Source organism: Heterodontus francisci, chromosome 3 (genome assembly GCF_036365525.1).
Source record: "Heterodontus francisci isolate sHetFra1 chromosome 3, sHetFra1.hap1, whole genome shotgun sequence".
NCBI lineage: Eukaryota > Metazoa > Chordata > Chondrichthyes > Heterodontiformes > Heterodontidae > Heterodontus > Heterodontus francisci.
Genome location: NC_090373.1, coordinates 81,168,311 through 81,174,527, shown reverse-complemented (window position 1 = coordinate 81,174,527; position 6,217 = coordinate 81,168,311).

Below are 6,217 nucleotides of genomic sequence, written 5' to 3'. Positions count from 1 at the left end.
TCTGGGTTGTTGCCTGTGACACGTGCTAGCGAAGAGAGGAATAGGGAGAGAGAGGAGTTGAACACGTGGCTGCAGGGATGGTGTAGGAGGGAGGGTTTTGGTTTCCTGGATAATTGGGGCTCTTTCTGGGGTAGGTGGGACCTCTACAAACAGGATGGTCTTCACCTGAACCAGAGGGGTACCAATATCCTGGGGGGGAGATTTGTTAGTGCTCTTCGGGGGGGTTTAAACTAAATCAGCAGGGGAATGGGAACCTAAATTGCAGTGCCAGTGTACAGGCTGTTGAGAGTAGTGAGGTAGGGGATAAGGTTACAGGGACGCAAGAGGGCACTGGCAAGCAAGAACTTGGTTTAAAGTGTGTCTACTTCAACGCCAGGAGCATCCGGAATAAGGTGGGTGAGCTTGCAGCATGGGTTGGTACCTGGGATCCTGATGTTGTGGCCATTTCGGAGACATGGGTAGAGCAGGGGCAGGAATGGATGTTGCAGGTTCCGGGATTTAGATGTTTCAGAAAGAACAGAGAAGAGGGTAAAAGAGGGGGGGGTGTGGCATTGTTAATCAAGGAAAGTATTACAGCGGCAGAAAGGACGTTTGAGGACTCGTCTACTGAGGTAGTATGGGCCGAGGTTAGAAACAGGAGAGGAGAGGTCACCCTGTTGGGAGTTTTCTATAGACCTCCGAATAGTTCCAGAGATGTAGAGGAAAGGATAGCGAAGATGATTCTCGACAGGAGCGAGAGTAACAGGGTAGTGGTTATGGGGGACTTTAACTTTCCAAATATTGACTGGAAATACTATAGTTCGAGTACTTTAGATGGGTCTGTTTTTGTCCAGTGTGTGCAGGAGGGTTTTCTGACACAGTATGTGGACAGGCCAACCAGGGGCGATGCCACATTGGATTTGGTACTGGGTAATGAACCCGGCCAGGTGTTCGATTTAGATGTAGGTGAGCACTTTGGCGATAGTGATCACCATTCGGTTAGGTTTACCTTAGCGATGGGCAGGGACAGGTATATACCGCAGGGCAAGAATTATAGCTGGGGGAAAGGAAATTATGACGCGATTAGGCAAGATTTAGGATGTGTAGGATGGGGAAGGAAACTGCAGGGGATGGGCACAAACGAAATGTGGAGCTTATTCAAGGAGCAGCTAATGCGTGTCCTTGATAAGTATGTACCTGTCAGGCAGGGAGGAAGTTGTCGAGCAAGGGAGCCGTGGTTTACTCAAGAAGTTGAAGCGCTTGTCAAGAGGAAGAGGGCGGCTTATGTTAGGATGAGACGTGAAGGCTCAGTTAGGGCGCTTGAGAGTTACAAGCTAGCCAGGAAGGATCTAAAGGGAGGGCTAAGAAGAGCAAGGAGAGGACACGAGAAGTCATTGGCGGATAGGATCAAAGAAAACCCTAAGGCTTTCTATAGGTATATCAGGAATAAAAGAATGACTAGAGTTAGATTAGGGCCAATCAAGGATAGTAGTGGGAAGTTGTGTGCGGAATCAGAGGAGATAGGGGAAGCGTTAAATGAATATATTTCGTCAGTATTTACAGTAGAGAAAGAAAATGTTGCCGAGGAGATTACTGAGATACAGCCTACTAGGCTAGATGGGATTGAGATTCACAAGGAGGAGGTGTTAGCAATTTTGGAAAGAGTGAAAATAGATAAGTCCTCTGGGCCAGATGGGATTTATCCTAGGATTCTCTAGGAAGCCAGGGAGGAGATTGCAGAGCCGTTGTTGTTGATCTTCAAGTCGTCATTGTCGACAGGAGTAGTGCCGGAGGACTGGAGGATAGCAAATGTTGTCCCCTTGTTCAAGAAGGGGAGTAGAGACAGCCCTGGTAATTATAGACCTGTGAGCCTTACTTCGGTTGTGGGTAAAATGTTGGAAAAGGTTATAAGAGACAGGATTTATAATCATCTTGAAAAGAATAAGTTCATTTGCGATAGTCAGCACGGTTTTGTGAAAGGTAGGTCGTGCCTCACAAACCTTATTGAGTTTTTCGAGAAGGTGACCAAACAGGTGGATGAGGGTAAAGCCGTGGATGTGGTGTATATGGATTTCAGTAAGGCGTTTGATAAGGTTCCCCACGGTAGGCTATTGCAGAAAATACGCAAGTATGGGGTTGAAGGTGATTTAGAGCTTTGGATCAGAAATTGGCTAGCTGAAAGAAGACAGAGGGTGGTGGTTGATGGCAAATGTTCATCCTGGAGTTTAGTTACTAGTGGTGTACCGCAAGGTTCTGTTTTGGGGCCACTGCTGTTTGTCATTTTTATAAACGACCTGGATGAGGGTGTAGAAGGGTGGGTTAGTAAATTTGCGGATGACACGAAGGTCGGTGGAGTTGTGGATAGTGTCGAAGGGTGTTGTAGGGTACAGAGGGACATAGATAGGCTGCAGAGCTGGGCTGAGAGATGGCAAATGGAGTTTAATGCGGAGAAGTGTGAGGTGATTCACTTTGGAAGGAGTAACAGCAATGCAGAGTACTGGGCTAATGGGAAGATTCTTGGTAGTGTAGATGAGCAGAGAGATCTTGGTATCCAGGTACATAAATCCCTGAAAGTTGCTACCCAGGTTAATAGGGCTGTTAAGAAGGCATATGGTGTGTTAGCCTTTATTAGTAGGGGGATCGAGTTTCAGAGCCACGGGGTCATGATGCAGCTGTACAAAACTCTGGTGAGGCCGCACCTGGAGTATTGCGTGCAGTTCTGGTCACCGCATTATAGGAAGGATGTCGAAGCTTTGGAAAGGGTGCAGAGGAGATTTACTAGGATGTTGCCTGGTATGGAAGGAAGGTCTTACGAGGAAAGGCTGAGGGACTTGGGGTTGTTTTCGTTAGAGAGAAGGAGGAGGAGAGGTGACTTAATAGAGACATACAAGATAATCAGAGGGTTAGATAGGGTGGATAGTGAGAGTCTTTTTCCTCGGATGAGGATGGCAAACACGAGGGGACATAGCTTTAAGTTGAGGGGTGAAAGATATAGGACAGATGTCAGAGGTAGTTTCTTTACGCAGAGAGTAGTAGGGGCGTGGAACGCCCTGCCTGCAACAGTAGTAGACTCGCCAACTTTAAGGGCATTTAAGTGGTCATTGGATAGACATATGGATGTAAATGGAATAGTGTAGGTCAGATGATCGGCGCAACATCGAGGGCCGAAGGGCCTGTACTGCGCTGTAATATTCTAATTCTAATTCTAATTCTAATTCTAATTCTAAAATAAACATTGGCCCCTTAGAAGCAGTCAGGAGAAATCATCATGGGGAACAAGGAAATGGCAGAGACATTGAACAAATATTTTGTGTCAGTCTTCATAGTAGAAGACACAAATTACATACCACAAATAGAGGGTAACCAAGGGGCTAATAAGAGTGAGGAAATTAAAGTAATTAATATCAGCAAAGAAAAAGTATTGGAAAAATGTAAGGGACTAAAAGCCAACAAATCTCGATGACCTGATGGCTTACATCCGAGGGTTCTAAAAGAGATAGCTGCTGAGATAGTGGATGTACTGTTTATGATTTTCTGAAGTTCCCTAGATTCTAGAATGTTCCCAGCGGATAGGAAGTTAGCAAATGTAACATCGCTATTCAAGAGAGGGAGAAAACAGAGAACTACAGGCCAGTTAGCCTGACATCAGTCGTCTGGAAAATGCTGGAATCTATTATTAAGGAAATCTTAACAATGCACTTAGAAAATCACAGTATGATCAGACAAAATCAATATGGTTTTACAAAAGGGAAATGGTGTTTGACAAATTCGATAGAGTGTTTTGAGGATGTAACCAGTAGGGTAGATAATCAGTAAATACTTGGATTTCCAAAAGGCATTCGATAAGTTGCCACACAAAAGATTAATACACAAGCAAAGTGCTCATGGAGTTGGGGGTAATATATTAACATGGATAGCAGATTGGTTAAGGGACAGGAAATAGAAAATGTGGATAAATGGGGCATTTTCAAATCAGCGGGCTATAACTAGTGGAGTGCTGCATGGATCAGTAGTGGGGCCTCAGCTATTTACAATCTATATTAATGACTTAGACGAACAGACCAAGACTCATGTATCTAAGTTTGCTGACAATACAAAGATAGGTGGGAATGTAAGCTGTGAGGAGGACGCAAGAGGGTACAAAGCAATATAGACAGGATAAGTGAACGGGCACAAAAGTGGGAAATGGAGTATAATGTGGGGAAATGTGAGGTTATTCACTTTGGTAGTAAGAACAGAAAAGCAGAATATTTTTTAAAAGGTGTGAGACTTCTAAATGTTGATGTTCAAAGAGACTTGCATGTACTCATACAAGGAAAACATAAAGTCAGCATGCAGGTACAGCAAGCAATTAGGAAGGCAAATGGCATGTTGTCCTTTATTGCAAGGGGATTGGGGTGCAACAATAAGAAAGTCTTGTGTTACAACCAGGGCTGGACGAGTGCACTGTCTTTCTCTAGTTCCACTTCTCCATGGGTCACAACATATATTTAACTATTTTACCCAGTTACCAATATGGCCAATTGTATACTTTATCTATTTTAGTTTCAGAATAAAATCCACCAACTGGGTGGATATAATATTGTTAATAAATAACAATATTATTAACTATTATAAAACAAGATTGATTCAATAAAGATGCAAAGCTTAGAAACACACAAGTTGAAATATGAAAGTTCCCTTCCAAAGTAAGCACACAAACACACACCAGTTAAAGGAAAAAATAAAGAAGATTTCTCTGCAGAGATCTCTTTACAAAAAAAAAGAACAAAAAAATACTTTGGCCAATTACTTGTTAATTCTTGAAGGAAAAGGATAATATATATGGTATATTCCCAGGTGGTCTCTTATTCTGGCATCCAAATATGCGTAGATGGTTATCACTGGGATCTTTTTTGAGCAGTTCTTTTCAGGTGACGTTGAGGGTTAGTCTGGCAGGCATTCCAGGAGAATCACTGCATCAGGGGTTTCAGCTATCACACTGGATTCTCAGGGTTTCTCAAAGAGGTGGTGGCTTCTCTCTTAGCAAGCTTATCACCAACTGAGCCAAAACAATATCCAAAATGAAACCAACTCTTGACCATCATAAATCTTGACATGTCACTTCTCTGTCAACAACCCCCCTAGTTAGAAGGGTCCTACTGTTTAGCTTAAGACATGTGACTTCCAGTAACTGTGTTTGTAAACAACATCCCCAAGTCCTTCCAGTGACCTTTTCTTTTAAAAATAAAAGTCCAGCATCTATGGAATCTCTTCAGTCTTTCAAATGTATCAATTTCCACAATTTTTAAACACGAGTCCTCAAAAATATTAAAAATGGAAGCACTTTAATGACACTTACTAAAATTTTACAGGGCTTTGGTGAGACCACACCTCGAGTACTGTGTGCAGTTTTGGTCTCCATATTTGAGGAAGGATATACTTGCCTTGGGGGCGGTACAGTGCATGTTTACTAAATTGGTTCCTGATGATAGGGTTATCCTATGATGAGAGGCTGAGTAAATTGGGCCTATGCACAATACTGAAACATAACCAGAAAGTGCTGGAAAGACTCAGCAGGTCTGGCAGCATCTGTGGAGAGAGAAACAGAGTTAACATTTCAGGTTGATGACCTTTCATCAGAACTGGCAAAGATTAGAATTGTAATAGGTTTTGAGCAAGTGAAATGTGGGCTGGGGAAGAACAAAAGGGAAGGTTTGTGATAGGGTGGAGGGCAGGAGATATTAAATGACAAAGATGTCATCGAATAAAAGACAAAGAGAGTAGTAATAGTTGTAGTAAAAGACAAAGCACTTGTCCAGAGTGTAAATGGCAGAATAATGAACAGCTCTGTCCAAAAGCAAAAACATGAAAAACAAGTTTAAGACCGGCATATGTTTAAAAAAACAATCAAAATGGGAGTCATTATCTGAAATTGTTGAATTCAATGTTGAGACCACAAGGCTGTAAAGTGCCTAATTGTAAGTTGAGGTGCTGTTCAGCAGGCTTGCATTGAGCTTCACTGAATCACTGTAGCAGGCCAAGGACAGAAATGTGGGCATGAGAGCAGGGTGGGGAAGGGGATGAGATGTCGGGGGGTGATGGAGAACTGGACCAGGCTGTCGCAGAGGGAATAGTCCCTTCAGAATGCTGACATGGGAAGGGCGGGAAGATGTGTTTGATGGTGGAATCGCTGGAGGTGGCAGAAATGGCAAAGGTTGATCTGTTGCATATGGAGGCTAGTGGGATGGAATGTGAG